Genomic DNA, 15,507 nt, shown 5'->3' with positions numbered 1-15,507 from the left:
GGTTGGATTTTTTTTTCCCTCTGGACTACTAATGATTTAGAATATTTTGATACAGAAAATTCAATTAAGTAATTGTACTTATACCTGAGCCAGGGCTTTCATAGTCTTAGAAGTGGAAAGCAATGAAGTTTCTCTGAAAGCTTATGTAGTCCTTGTAAAACTTGGGTATTTCTTCTGTCAAGTATTTAAGTTTTCACCTCAATCCTTTTATGGACGGATGGGCATTGGGGGTTTTTTAATTTATTTGACTATGTAAACTTCTTTGCAGGGATTTTAGGGGTATCTTAAGCTTTTAATTATGTTTTCATCCATGCTGTGATAGTTCTTACAAGAAAACTGGCAGTGTTTCCCTCTCTGTGCTTCTCTATTTCTCAGAGAAGATGAAGTGCTGTATTTTTTTCCGCCATTGTTTTTATTTGTGGTATCTCAGTGGAAAATAAAAGCCAGTCTCTTTTCCCCACGTTTGTGTGTGCCCACAAGCAGACACGCGTGCACACTCCTCGCATGCACGCAAGCACACACAAGGAATTCTTGCTTGTGCACAGCCAAAAGGGGCTGGACCCGGCTGTCTTCAGCTCAGTGGAAATTGGCACCGTCCCATCTCCAGTAAACAACAGCCTGACGTCAGCTCACGCAGCGGTGATAGCAGCAGAACTTGAGAGATTTTTCAACTGGCCGAGCTGTTGAAAGGCTATCGCTGGGTTTGATAATCTCTGGCTGCACTTGAGAGGATTTGGTGCAAAGGTGGGGGGAGAAATGGCTGGTTAATGACAGAAATAATAGAGCAATTCCTGATAACTTCATACGGGGTGGAGAGGTGATTTTTAAGTCTTACACCAGAGGGTATTTTGATTCCCAGCTCATCAGCTACAGTCGTTCTCTCCAGGTTCTGAAATCCTGGCTGCTCTGTAGAATTCACGTTCGTGCCCTGTTGGAAGTTGGAGAACAATTAAAGTGCTGTAGAACAGTCAATCAAGCAGATGATGAAATTTGACTTTTCTAATGTGTTGAATTAAACACTTTTATTATGATTTCAGTTCCTGATGTTTGCTTTATTCAGTTGTAGATGAGTTCAAAGAACCTGAGCCTGACAAGATTTTTGCTGGTTTCTGTATATTCCATTTCTATTAGTAGGATATAAGCCTTTGAGGCCCCACATTGTGGCCACAACACCCAGAAAAGGTTTACTGAAAGCTACTTGGTTATTCATCATTATCAAATTAAGCTAGAATAAAGGGACCATTTTGTGGTACTGGTTTTAGACAAGACCTTCAGAAAAGTACCTGTTTCCCTGTTTTCCTGAAATGCTACAAACTCCTTGACTGCAGAGTTAGTGAAGACTGTTGCATTTCTGAATCAGAGCCACTGTGACTTAAATTTAATTACAGCTGGTTCTCCTCATAACCCGACAGTTGAAAGAGACTTTTCTATTGTTCAGTACTACCGCTGAAAACACATTTCCATTATGAACTTAGGGTCCTCCTATGCCAAAATCAACAGTTAAAAATGAATGGTTTGCTCTGGTAACAGGAAAAACAAACATGAAAATCATTGTGTTGTGTGACAGAAAATCAGAATGTTAAAGTAAAAGAAGTTGATAAACCTACAAGAATAACTATCTGATGGGCTGTTCTTGAATCAAAGACACTTCCAAGCAAGTATTTCAAGGACATAAATAATAGTGCATCAACTTCTGCTTTGTTTCTTGTATGGCTGCAAAGATAGCAAAAAGTTCATGTTCCATTTAGGTCCTGTCACCAGGGATTTAAGAGTTTTGTGAAACCCTGGAAAGGAATGTGAATATCTGCCAATATTAACATTTTCTAATGTACACATTTTTACATCTGCTTTTAGGGTACATTCAGACTAGGTTAATCATAAAATCTGTCTTAGCAGGGAGGGACAAGAATGCAAGAGGGAAAGAAAAATTGGACTCTTTCTAGGACTATGTCTGCCCCATTAGCAGTTTTTGAGCCTTTTGACCAAATCTGATGGGGATGCACAAGTCTCAAAAGTTCACAGCTTCTGTGAAAGTGGGCAAGAAGGCGAGGACCTGTCTGAGCCTATACTTCTTGGTGAAGTCATAGTCACTGAATATCTCATAACGATACAACTGGGATTGCTTACGTTGCAGAAGGGAAGGAATGGGTAAGCAATGGGTCTTTAAAAACCAGGGAAGTCCTGGATTTCTCTGAGTCTGACTGTCCTTGGAGACTCGTGTGGCTACTTGACATCCTGTCCCCAGAGGGACTGGCATGTGGCAGGGGTTGACTGCGCTTGATTTATGAGAAAAGCCCAGGACAATTTTAGACCAAAAGCCAAGCCTTCAGAAAGCTTGTAGTAGCAGAGTCGCAGTAGCAGAATAGTTGACAGCTCAGGTACGGAATTTGCTCAAGACAAGTTGGCTGGAGCAAAACTCTCAAACTTCCTACACTTCAGGGCCAACGTACAACTCCAGTATCACAGCTTTGGCCCTGTGCAAACATGAACTTGCCAGCATGCAGGAGAAGGGCAGACCTCTTCAGCTCTCCTTCCTAGGCAGGTGTGACTCAGGCTGGGCACCATGACCTGTGTACAAACTTTGGAACAGGTTGCCTTAGGTCTCTTTATGACCTCTTTCCTTCTCTGTGGTGGTAGGCTCTGAGACAATGCCTTCCCTGCAGCCTGCCTCCTTTTCTGGGCTTGTGCCTGCAAAGGGAATACTGGGACTTGTAGCCCTGTGAGATTTTTACAGTGGCTGTAGCTGAGCAGGGGTCTCATCCTAGGTCACTACAGCAGTACTGAGTGCTTGTCACAGCCCTGAGCAGAACTTCCCCTTCCAAAAACCAAACCAGCAGCTCACAAGGGTAGTTAATCACTCAGCTGCAGCCTCCCTGAAGATGATGTTAGACCATAACTGGGAGGAGACGTGCAGTAGGAAAGGTCCTTTATGTTGTTGGTTTGGGGTTTTTTTCCCCTTGCCTTCTTTTACTGTCTCTCATCTCGTTTAACCAGCCTGCTACTGCTCTAAATAGAGAGATGAGGTGCTGGGAAAGGTCCCTGCACTTCTCTCTGCCTCCAAGTGGGTAACACATTTGCTGCCTGTGGTAGGAGTTCGCCAGAACTGCTCACACTAGCCTTGACCTAACCCAGAAGCCAGAGACATGTTGTAGCATGTTTCCTCTTGCTGGAAACCTGCAGAATGGCCTTTGGGATTCTCAGCCCTGCTTGTCTCTGCATGTAACAAAGTCTGCTGCATGGCTGTAGAGGTTATGGTTCACTCTGGTGTCAAGAAAAGTTACATTTGGCTTTAGAGTGGCTAGGTATACAATAATGCAGATTTTTAATCAGTTTAATAAGATCTTGAATTTTCTTTTGTTTTTATGGAAAATAATGTTAAAAGGCTTCCAAATAGGCTGGTTTGCTATCAAGATGTGATTTTGGAACGGCTTTGTCCTGCATCTTGAAAGGAATTATCCTTCCCCGAAGATTCAGAAACATTGTGGTTAGCCCCTTCAAAGTAACGTTGCAAGGCTTCTAAAAAATGATGCTGAGGGCATCCTTTTGCTCTTAGATGATTTTGGATCCTTGCAGGTTGACGTTTTCAAGATTTTTGTTTAACATAAACGGCTAAAAAAAGAAAAGTAGTAGAGCTGAAGTAAGCTCTTTTTTAATGGCTTCTCAGTACTTGGAAATGTTACATGCTCCTGCCCTTGCTCCTTCTGTGCTCCTGAAATGTTACAACTTTTCTGAATAGTAAGGAATCATCATAAGGATGGCTCTTTCTCTTGCTTGATCACAGTGTGAGATGGATGCAATGCACAAATAGCTCTGGCAAGACTGAGGGAGGGTGGATTCTTACCCAGCCTCTGCCACTGGAGCCTTGCAAGTACTGCTCCCAAACCTGTTCTGTGTCTGCTATAGCACACACATTAGTGAGTTTAATGAGGCAGAGGGCAGTCCCAGGAATTTTGTAGATTTGGGGTTTTCTTGTTTAAGACACTTCTACAAAGTGAAGGAGCAAAATAACTTTGCAACTCGCATTGACTTCATCTAAACTCAAAAAAACCCAAGAACATTTTCCAGGTGTGGTTTCCTACCTTGGCCAGGTCCTCACATCTTACTGCTATAAAACATGGGTGTCCAGCTGAAGAGACCAGCAAGAGCAAAAAGGAGGGAGGCACAGTGATCCTGTTTCACAGCTTAGAGACAGCCACCCTAGCTTGCTCCTTCCTTTTTTTATTCTCTGTCATTATTTCTCCCTAGTGGGCAGGGAGTCCTTTGGAGCATGTGATGCCTTTGCATCCTCCCTTGTTCATGTCTCATTTAATGTGAGACCCATCCCACCCAGAGGGATCCCAGAGTTCCCCACAGACATTTCATTGGACTGGAAAGGTTCTCCTTCTTGTTTGGTCATTTTAAGGGTGGTGTCAAGCACAGGAAATTTACTGATTTCTTCTTGCTGGTAATGCCAAGCAAGCCCATCGTGGAGGAAGAAATCAAGAAAACCAGAGCAGACGGTGGGGTAGACTGATGAGCAGGAATATTTGGACTTTTATGGATCTACACTGAGCAGAACAGGGATTTGTGTGCTATTTGGACAGTCGGGTAAAATGTACAGTTCAACTCCATGGTACCGCTGTTCCCTGTTGAGGCCCCCCCAGTTTCACCTGTGCAAATTCCTTGTGGAATTTTTGTCAACTGAAATAAAATAGGGGAAAAAAATTTGGGGGGGGGGGAACACCAAAAAAACCATTAAAACCCCCAAAAAACCACACCCCAATACACACACACACAAAAAAAACCAAAAAAAAAGTTCTTGCAACTGAAATGTCTGTTTCTACCACTAAAAACTCAGTTTTCTCATTACTACAGTAACGTGTTGATTTGAAATGGCCGAGAGTGGCTTTAATTATAATGCTGATTTTATTTTCCTTTTTGGTAGCAATAATAGTCAAGCAATGGCATGCCGACAAAGGCAGCTTTGAACGAGCAGCAATACTGAGAGGTGCCGTCCTGCTTCCCTTCCCCCAGCCCCGTCTCCCAACTCCCGACAGAGGAAACAAGTCGCTGCCTCTTCAAGACTTTTCTTGTCCTTTCTGTTCGTGACAGGCGTAAGTGTTAGTAACATCTGCTGGCCCGAGCTCGCTTCCTCCTGCTGTGCCGGGCTCTGGCAGGGCCGTGCGGAGGAGCCAGGACCCTGTGCCAAGCACGGAGCGTGGCTCTGCCGAGCCAGCGCTGAACTCAGCGGAGCTGTGCCCGCAGTGGCTCCGTGCACCTGGCAGGCTCTGCCCGGCTCCCCCTGCCTTCCCCGGCTCCCCCTGCCTTGCCCGGCTCCCCCTGCCTTCCCCGGCTCCCGCGAGTGGAAGGAAGGCTTGCTGGCTCTTTCTCCTTGCGGATAATGAATGTTATTTTAAGTAAAATAGCCAAGGGGGATAAACAGATCAACATGTGAATCTGAAAACGTCTTCTGTGAGCTTTGACTTAGAAAGTTACTATAAATTAGACATACAGAGGATGCTTTTCTTTCACAATTTATTCTTTAACTTGTTTCTGCCTTTCAACAATGTTCTGTGGTTCACTAGGCGGTGGAGTTTTTAGTGTTTGTTTTTTTTTTCCCTTTACTCTGTCAGATTTCCTTGGTGGTGGCAGTATTTTCCAGAGCAACCTGAAAGTATACATGTATATAATTTCACAGGGACATAGAATCCGTAAAGACAGATGCAGACCCTGCTTTGTTTTGTAATTGTTCGCTTCAGAGTTGGGTAGCTTTCCCTTTGGATAAAATGGACAAAAAACATTTGGGTTTTGCTTTTTTAAAGTAAGGCATATGGTTTATCTCCCTAAGACTGGTTGGTTGAATACTTTTAATTTTTTTCACCAAATTAAAAAAAAATTAAAGTAATATGTGGAGATTGGGTCTATTTCATGTCACATGCGAGGTCAGTGGGGAAAATTATGTGCATCTAAGAGTAAAATTTATCTCAGACTTGTCAGCTCCTAACAAGTAGTGATCTTGCTGCTTACTCTTAGGTTGGCAGTAATGTGATGCTGTGCTTCAGATCTGTTTTTTGGGGGATGGATGGGGAGTTCCTGAGACCATTTTATGTGCCATTTCTTGATGTGAGAATTTTTAAAGACTCTTGTAATGATTTATCTGGATATTTTCTTCTAACAACATCGAAAGCCTGAAGTTACACTATCCTATACTTCACTCCAATCAGCCTTATAGAATAATCCAGTTGTTTCTTCCTTCTGAGTACACAAAGAGTGTGTGTGGCAATGATCCTGGAGCCTGCAGGCAGCTGCAACAGAAAAGGACTTCCGTGGTTTGCTTTTGCTTTCTCTTCCTGTCCCCTCCATTTTCATATATGTTTTTGAGAAGGCTGAGTTTCTAATAGACTGCCTACTGCAAGACCAGGGGAAAGTGAGACTGTATTTTGGGGCTTGTTTTGTTCTTTTGGTTTTCATATAAAGGCACTGTTCTTTAATATTAAAAACAACCCAGTGGATGGAAAAATTAAAGATGTCAGTCAATAAAAATTAAAATCTGAATTTTATCTGTAGAAGATACTAATGAGAGAGAAGCTGAGTATGTCTCCCCCTCAGCCCTGCCCCCTGCAAAATGCCAAGCATCATCACTCTGACATCATTTAGAAGTGACTTTGTAGTACTTCTAAGTAGCTGAAAGTGAAAAGATTAGAAATCAGTTTGATGATACAGTTTCTTTTCAAATGCTTTCTCTAAATGTTTAATACTGTGTCCCTGAGGAAGTCCCATTATTAAAGCTGCGTGACTCTGAAATCACCTTGACTCTGCGGGGGCGATAGTTGAGAGTTCTGGGGATTTTCCTCATCTGCCTCTCAGAGTTCCCTTTTGTTGCAAGGATTAAAAAGGTTTTTTGTGAAATGTATCCCTCTCAGAATTTGTATCATCTCCAGTCAAGCCAAATTGACAGGGGTGGCAGGAATTACCCCATGTACACTAGGTGTGTAAACCAAATCGTGTTATTAACTGAGACTAAGAGTTGCTGTAAACTTTCCCCAAAGGATTTTGGAGCTTGTTCACAAACAAATGCTGAAGAAGAGTTTTGGTGCTTTCCAGGCACCTTTCCCCCCATGTGACATTAATAACACTAACAGAAATAACTCAAGAGTGCATATTTCTAATAGACTGAGTGACAGAGACCCTAACACACTTTGTCCTATGGATTCTTGTAGAGGGAAAGGGAAGCTGTTCCTTTCTCCTGTGCCACAGCCTGGTGTAGGGTAGGATGTGGCAGCTGTGTGGCAGCACACAAGGCATTGGGATGAAAAGTGGGAGAAATTCACTATGTCCTGTAGGAATGGTTAAGAACTTAACCCGAAACAGGAGATGATAAAGACATGAGAGTTTAGCAGTTGGCTGGCTGGGAAGTTTCATTTCTCTGCAGAGTGCAGACTCTTGGTTGTTGGCTGTTTTTTTCTCTCCTGAGTTACAAAAACTTGCTCGTTCTTTGCTTCAACTTTCCTTACTCCAGGTTTGGTTGTAGGGCAGCCAGTGAGCCAAGGCATGGGGTGTGCAGGGTGAGGTCCAGGGTGCTCTGCTTTATCCTCTCCTCTATGGATAATGTGGTATCAGCATTGAAAGTGGAGCTGTGTGTTGTGTAAGGGCGTCGCATGTCTCCTCAGTGTCTGCTCAGGGCTGTGAGGCTGTGGGGTGCCATGCTGCAGATCTGCACAGCAGCTTCCCTGGAGGGAGGCAGTCTGTGAGAGAGCAGAGCAGTGCTGCTACATCACTACTAGCTCTAGTATCTGCAGCACTTGGATCTTTCCCCGGGGGCCTCTCCTTTGCGTATTAACCCAGCCTGACCCTGCTTGCCTTGCAGGAACTGCCTAGATCACAGCTAAAGGGGGTATGGCTGTAGGCATGGAGGTGTAAGGTCTGACACTGATGGTATCAATGAGCAGGAAGCCTTACACTGCTCTATGTGTTCTCAATGAATGCTGAAGCCAAAATATTAATGCATTTCTTTTTTTCATCTGTTACCAATACAGCATGTTTGATAGCTTTTTGAAAACTGTGTGATGAAAAAGAAAGGCCAAAACCCCTTAACTAAACCATTAACAAAGCATTCTTCTTAATCTGTGTGGACATAAATATGGGCAGAATACCCTTACAGGTTTCTGACTGGGTCATTCAGCCTTAAATTGAAATTACCTCATTCTGGGGGGATCCAAGGAGCTCAAGCCTTGAATCTTTTTCTTGCCATGGTTGCTGATGATTTTTGTACTGTTTGCAAGACTTCTGGTGGGTGATATACCAAAAGCTTGCAGTGTCAAAAATTACTGATGAATTCAGTGAAGGAGAGCTGTGTGCATGGAGGTTCCAAGGAGAAGAGGATGTGTTTGGATTTTTGTTATTTCAGCTTGAGCTTTGGTGTGCAGTTTGTCTGGTCCTTCGAGCTGCCACTCTCTGACAGTTAATTCACATTTCAGCTTTCTTCAGTTGATTTGATGTTGCCTAACAGGTCAAATCTTTTACTTACTTAGGATCAGATAGTGCTCATGGGTTTAGGAAGGCTGATTTTGGGGTATAACTCCAAGTGTAAAGTGACTCTTTGTGTTTAGGTATACATGAGCACAGAAATACTTTTAGTGACATGTGTTCCTTCTAGAAGCAAATGCTCTTCTCAAAGCTTTGGGCTTGGTTGGTTGTATATACCAAAACCACTTTCTGTTCTGTTTTCCTCTTTCTGTTCCAGAAACTGGTCAAAGATCTGTTTGATTTCGGGTTTTCTTTTTAATAAGAATTTTTAATGAACAGATTTCAGCAGTGATTTGAAAGGAGCCTGACATTGAAGTTAGGCATAAATGTCACAAGATTCAGTATCTGTGCATGATTCCAAATCTAAACCACGAAAAACTGAGCTTGCTTTCAGATTTGAAGACAACTCAAACTGCAAAGCAAGGCAAAAAGAAAGTCTGGTACTTCTAATGCTGCTGAATTTCGTGCAGTTTTTGAAGCCTAGTAAAACATGCTAATTACTGCATGGAGATGATGTTTTTGGGACGTCAGCTGAACAGTTGGCATGAAACCTGGGCCCTGAAAAGGCAGCTGCTACTGACTGTGATGGAGTCAGTGTCACTTACTGACCCTTTTTTCAAAAAGGGTTTAGGCATGGTGTGTAAAGGGGGTAGAAGGTGTTTTCCTTCCCATAATAGAAGATATGGGTGTGTGACTGCAGGAGTTGCTACTCCCCAAAGGCAGAGACTTGGGGTAATTAAGCAGGAGCACAGACACCTAAAGAGGGAGAGAATTTCCAGTAACTAGACATACAAAGTTAAACCAAACTGGTGATTCTAGTTTCAGGTAGTGACTGTTCTGGTTTTGCATGGTAGAGACAGTGTACACAGGGAGTGTTAGGTTATGTGCCCACAGTAGCTTTCCAAAAACCACTCAGACAGCCACAATTGATTGATTTTGTGCCTCTAATTTTGACTTCTTTTGATCAATGGGAAAAACAGATTCCTCTAAGCCAAGGGGACCATACCCCACCATCTTGCAGTTGTAAATAGAGCTTGGTTCTTTCCAAACTTCATTGTGAGGTGTTGTAGTGTGTGTGACTCATAGCCTAATGGAACAGTCTCAAAAATAATACAATCTCAGCACCAGTTGTGTTTTTACTAAGCACATCCAAGCATTTTCTATCTCTTGGAGAGTCAGATATGTGGTTTTAAATCACCTGCCTGCCTGACATTAGATTGCCAAATGATCAGGGTTATGAATGTGCAGGACTGGGTTGTCCTGTGAGCTTGCTGGATGGCTGGTTCGGAAGGGGAAATTTCTGTCAAAAAGTACCTGCACTTAAATGTTAACTGGGCCTTCACATCTTACATGTGCATATCTGTGTAATTGTATGAGAAAAACCAGCTATGGAAAGTAATCTTATGGTTCTCTGTGTGGATATAGTGGAGGAAGGAAGCTTTTTTATTATTATCCTTTTTTTAAAATTTATTTTGCTTAGTAGTATGCTGTGAGGAGGTTCAGTTCTGTGTTTCCAGTGAATAACTGCTTGGTAGTGACACGAAGTAATGAAAAAGCATCCAGTTTTTGGGGATTCTGTGCATGTGAAATAGAACATTTTTGCATACTGAGTAGGATGCTCCAAGGCATGTGTAGTCTTTGAGGCTTTTTTTGTTCCTTTTACATATGGGCCTTGGTGAAAAGTCAGACCTGCTGTAGGTAAAATTTCCATTTGTGATCCTCTTGCTTCTAACCTTGTTGAGCTCTTAGATGTACTAACTTGTCCCTTTGAGTCTCTGTGTGTGGTGCAGAGCTGTTTATGCATCTCACACTCCTCTTTGCTCACCAAAAGCCATCTGATGCCCACAGAGGTATCTTTTTTTTGAGGCCAAGGTGCTCTTAAATAGAAGACCTGATTTTGATTGTTTGGTTCTTAGAGTTTTATGACCACAAACTGTTGTGAGAATATTGATAACTTCCAAGAATTTCATTCCTTTGAATTAGCTTGGGTTTGGATGTGTTTGCTTTATTTCTTGTCTATGTTATATCAATGTCCATCTTATCTCTGCTGCTCCGAATTTGTCATTATTATGCTATGCTAACACCTTTTTTGGCTTCTGAAGCTGCCTTGTGTTGCTTTTGGGTTTACTGATTTCTTTGGAGGGAAAAACTTTTTGATTAGTACTTAGCCTACTCAGTAGCATAGGTCCTTTGCAGAATAATTTTTTATAAATTCCCCCAAAACAGGTATCTTCCAGTGGACTGGAATTCAGGAGAGGGAGAGCAGAGGGTGAGTTGAGTGCCTGGCCTTTAAACATTCCCTTTGCTCTCTTGCATTTGCTATTTAATTCCTGAGGATTGTATTTCCTTTTCCCATCCCTCTGACATACCTGTTTAGCTTGTAAGATGTCTGGCACAGGGCTGTGTGTCCAGACATGGACCCCCATGAATCTCTGGGTTCAAGAGGAGGACAGCAGCGGCAGCGCTGCCATCCTGGAGCTGCATTGGCTACATTCCCATCCTGGGAGCTCCTGTACTTGAGGCTGCTTGTCTCTAGGTAACTCCTCAGTGTAGGAACAAGAAAGTCACCCTCCTCTGCAACTTGCTGCAGCACATCCTAGGAGCATTGTGCCACATCCAGCCCTCTCCTTCCCAGGGCTCCCTGATCCCTTCGGCCCCCTTACCCACGCACTGTCTGGGGGAGTAGTGCTGGTTACCTGAGAGCCCCAAACTCCGTGAACCAGACCCACCTGGGTGATTCCTGTGTCTCTCCTTCTCTGGTGGGGTTTTGGGGATTTGCTGGCCTGTCTGCAGGTGTTAAAGGCTTCACTGTTTCACCTCTGTCTTGCTACATTTTCCCCGGAAAGTGGTGTAGCACTGCAGCTGCCTCTGGCTTGCGCTGGTGCTGCCTGAGTGCCGCTCTGAAGTCTCCTGGCCCTCGCCATCTCTGGGCAAGCTGCCTCTGTAATAGTTATCTGCCGTAGCTCCCTTACAGCTGCACGATGCTTTTATCCTTCCCTTCCTCCTGCATCCTCCTTACCTTTATTGGGTAGCTAGAAGTAGGTGTTGTCTGGAGTGGGTGCTTTCCTCCCGTTCCCCACTACCGAGCGCTCACCACATGACAGCAGAGCTCACCCAGGCCCTGGCACCGCTCCCACTCCCGGAGCTGGCAAATGCCCTCCTGCCTCTGAGCTCCGACAGCGGGAGCAGATCAGCGCTGGGAGCAGCCGGAGCACTGCTTTATGGGCCTTTACTCCTGTACACCTCCGGTTTTCCACAAATCTTGCCAAGTGAGTTTCCTGATTGTGGGCTATGTCATTCGCTGTGCTCCCCTTCCCTGCCCCCACCCATTTCCTGACATCACTTCAGATCCGGCTGTAGCACTGGTCCGGTTCTGCTGGAGCACTCCACCCTGGACTTCCGAATGCAGTAAATCTTTCTGGCCGGGAGAGTCATATGGTGCGTGGAGCATGAAAAGCTACAAAGCTTTGTCAAGCTTAGGAAAGAAATCCTCAAAAAATGAGGGAGAGTATTGAACTCCTTTTTTCTTCCTCTCTCTTCTCTCCCCCTCCATATTGTGTTGCCTTCCTTTGGCGAGTTTGCTCTACCTTAAACAGAAATAAATAAACAAACAAAAACTTGAAATTTGTCTCTGCTGCAGTCTCCTGCAGCAATTTTGAAATCATCTGGCATAAAGGAATAAAACACATTCTCATTTCTTTCAGTGGTCTCTTTGGGGTGCCTTTCTAGACTTCACTGTCATCATCTTTCAGAACACCATGGGTGCTGTTTAGTTTACCAGTGCTTACACCATCTGGCCTCAGAGGTTGGAGATGGTCATTCTGGGGCTAAAACTGACCAAAGCAAAGGTTTGCAGTGCTGTGATTATTAATAATCTCTTGGCAATCTTGCTGCCATATACCCTCCTAAAAAAAGGTTTTAATTGATAAAGAAAGTGTTGGAGCCCTCACTGGCATTATCACCAGATATTTTTCTGCTGGAGGTCCCTAGGATCCAGGATTTCCTCACCTTCCTGGCATTTGGGCTTATCCCATTTGCTACTGATTCAGATCTCAAAGAGCAAACACAAACTAGGTTTTGTACTTTTTTTGTCTTTTGTGTCAGCACTGGGAGTAAAAGGACATGTCAGATTTTGAACATTGCTTTTCCCAGTATAAAGTCAAAAGTGTTTCCACCTGCATAAATGGGGATCAGATGGACTTGAGTCAGGTGTGTTTATAACAGCATGCTCCTCTTCTAAAGAAAACTAATTTCTTTAAACAGTGGGCAATTGATGGAATTTACATCCCCGTGTGTTTTGCTGCAGGATTAATAGCGGTGTCCTGTAGGACAGCTGCAATTTGCTGCCCTAAAACACTGCTTGGGATCAAAGTGCCCTTCTGCCATATTGCCCACGAGCTATATATGGTGACCAGAACTTGGGTGTGAAATGTCTTCAAGTCCTTTTTTTCCAGGTCAGTTGTTTGAGGCAAACACAGCCACCCCTCCTGGCTGCCTCTGCCTCCTCGCCTTTAGCCAGTTGAATTTTTGCTCACTTTTTATCAGTCTAAAGATATTTGACATCATAGTGTAGTGTCAAAGCCCTGGAGAGAAACAATGTCTGGTGGAAATGATGTCTTGTGTGGACTGAAATCGCTTTGATGAATACTGTAGAAAGAGTGATGCTTCCTGGTGAAAGTTTTTAGGGGAACATTCTTGTTTGTTGCAGGAGACATCACAGTTAGTTCTGCTGGATGCTCCACCATCATGAACAGGCAAATATTCCTTTTCACTTTTGCCTTGCTGAGGCTTTTGCACTTTTTTTTTTTTTAATGAGCTGCAGTCATCTCCTTTACACTGGGTTAAATAGTAGCATGGCAGTTTATCTGAATTATTTTTATTATGTCCTGTGGCAAAGAACAGTGGTCCATCATGAGCAGAGCATATTTGCATGGCATCCCTAACAACTTTGTCTTCCATACTTTATTGTGACTCTCAGGTTACTCCTGAGGAAATTCCAGGGATGGACATTGTGGGGTGCAATGTCACAAACACTCCAGGATCAGTTTGTGTCTACAGTGGTCAGTTCCTGTGTGTCCTCCCCAGAAGTGACACACAGTGGGGATTTTTCTGCTGTGGGTGCTGATTACACTTGCAAATGATACTGACGTGGGTGGAGCTCTGAGTTTTCTTGAGAACAGGGTTAGAATTTAAAATCTTGACCAAGTGGAGAAATCACTTGGAAAAAAATAAGAGGTTATTCAGAGAAGGACAAGCACAAAGTTGTTAACTTAGGTGGGAATAATGGGCTACCCAGAATGGGAGCTGGCTGGCTGAGCAGCAGCTCTGCAGAGGGAGGATGGAGTTGATGGTGGATTCCAGGCTGACTGTGAGTCACTGGCCTCATACAGTTATGAAAAAGGCAAGCTGAGGTTTATAACCAAAAGGGTACAGTGATCCTTCCCCTCAGCTCAGCTTGGTGAGGTCTCAGCTGGAGTCTTGAACCAGTTTTCTGCTCACAGCCTTTAAAAACAGCAAAACAACTCAAAAGTGGGTCAAAAAAAAAAAAAAGGAGGAAAATAGCATGAATGGATGATTTAGCAGGCATGACCTATACAGAGAAAGTGTAAGTATTGGGGTTGCTCAGTCCATGGAAGAAAAAAGTGAGGGGATGGATGAACATGCTAGCACCTGTAAAATGTGGGAAGGAATAAGCTGTTTAGCATATATTTCAGGAAGAGGACTGTGTACTTGAATCTTGTGGGAGCTTTGTGCAGAGCAGTCCCGGTGACAGCCTGTCACCAGAAATCCACGGGAGCCTCTTTTTAGCAAATGTATTTATCTGGAACTGTTTCTGTGGCAATGGCCCTTCCTCTCTCCTGCTTTGTGACGGCCAAGCCTGAGAAACACATGGTGGGAAGGGAGCCTGTGCTTCCCATTGCAGGAGAGCTGGCTCTGGCCCAGTGAGCCGAGGAGAGCAGGGCAGCTGCAGAGCTGACCTGCCCCTCCCATCGATGCCGGCATGGCAAAGCTCACCCTGTGCCCCTGGGCTGAGGAGGAAGCTCCTTCATAGCCAGGTGGGGCCCCACAAGTGCTCGGTCAGAGGTGTGCTCTGATGTCAGGCAATGAGATTTTTTTGGCTGCTGGTGTAGGGGAATTGAACATATGCATTTGGCTTGCATGGAAAGGCCAGTCATTTTCCTCTCTAAGGCTGGAGGCAGGAGAGGTGACCAGGGTGAAAGCAGGAATGTGGCTTTAGACTCACTGCAGGACTTGGTGGTCCTGCAGGAGCACCAGGTATCAGCTCTCAGGATATGACAGATCCATCCTGACAGATGTCCCTTCAGCACCAGCAGCCAAAACATGGTTGTGCTGTCCTGAGGGGTTTGTTCTCATCTTTTAGGGAGATTTTTGTCTTGTGGATGGGCTTGCTCTCCTCCATCATGTAGCAGCTACCGCAGCAAAGCAATATTAGGAAGTAAGATTTTAGCTGTCTTCCATGTGATTAGTCCTGCTTGAGGGAGGGGGAAGGGCCTCACACTCCCTATTAATCATTTCTTCTTCCCTCCTCCCATCTGCTCAGTGATTCTCTTGCTCTTGCATACACCACTAATATTTGATCACTTTTATTTCTCTCTGATTCTCTGACTCCCTCCCTGTCCTTGTTGGTTCTTTCTTGAATCTCTGCCCTCCTTGCTCCCACATGCTTGCAGAGATGCTACTCAATGACCTAATTTTCTTCCCTAGCTTCTAAGAAAGAAAACAGGAAAAAAAAAAGAAAGAAAAAATATTCTGAAGTTCCTCATTCCCTTCTCCATGGACATTACACCTTTTCCCAGCAGTCAGCACCTTCAGCCAGAGTTGTAGAGCATGTGTGGGCAGTGCCTGCTTCCCTCCTCCTCCTCTTTGGGCCCTCCCCAGAGGGTGCAAGCCTGACTCCTCCTCCACCTCCTTCTCTTCCAGCTGCTTTCACTAGCCTCCTAGCTCTTCTTGGCAGTGAGGAGCCTGGACATCTGTAGAAGC

The 15,507-nt window shown here is 44.2% G+C and overlaps 1 protein-coding gene across 1 annotated transcript in view; it reads left to right on the top strand.

Moving 5' to 3' along the window:
- The window catches only part of SERTAD2 (SERTA domain containing 2), a 79,471-nt gene that overhangs the window by 18,356 nt on the left and 45,608 nt on the right, over positions 1-15,507 (top strand). The gene's annotated exons all lie outside the window — the stretch shown is intronic.

This window comes from Passer montanus, unplaced genomic scaffold, assembly GCF_014805655.1.
Source record: "Passer montanus isolate IOZ18808 unplaced genomic scaffold, ASM1480565v1 scaffold40, whole genome shotgun sequence".
In the NCBI taxonomy this organism is placed as follows: domain Eukaryota; kingdom Metazoa; phylum Chordata; class Aves; order Passeriformes; family Passeridae; genus Passer; species Passer montanus.
Note: the sequence above shows the minus strand (reverse complement) of the source record. Positions and strands in the feature narration are given on the sequence as shown.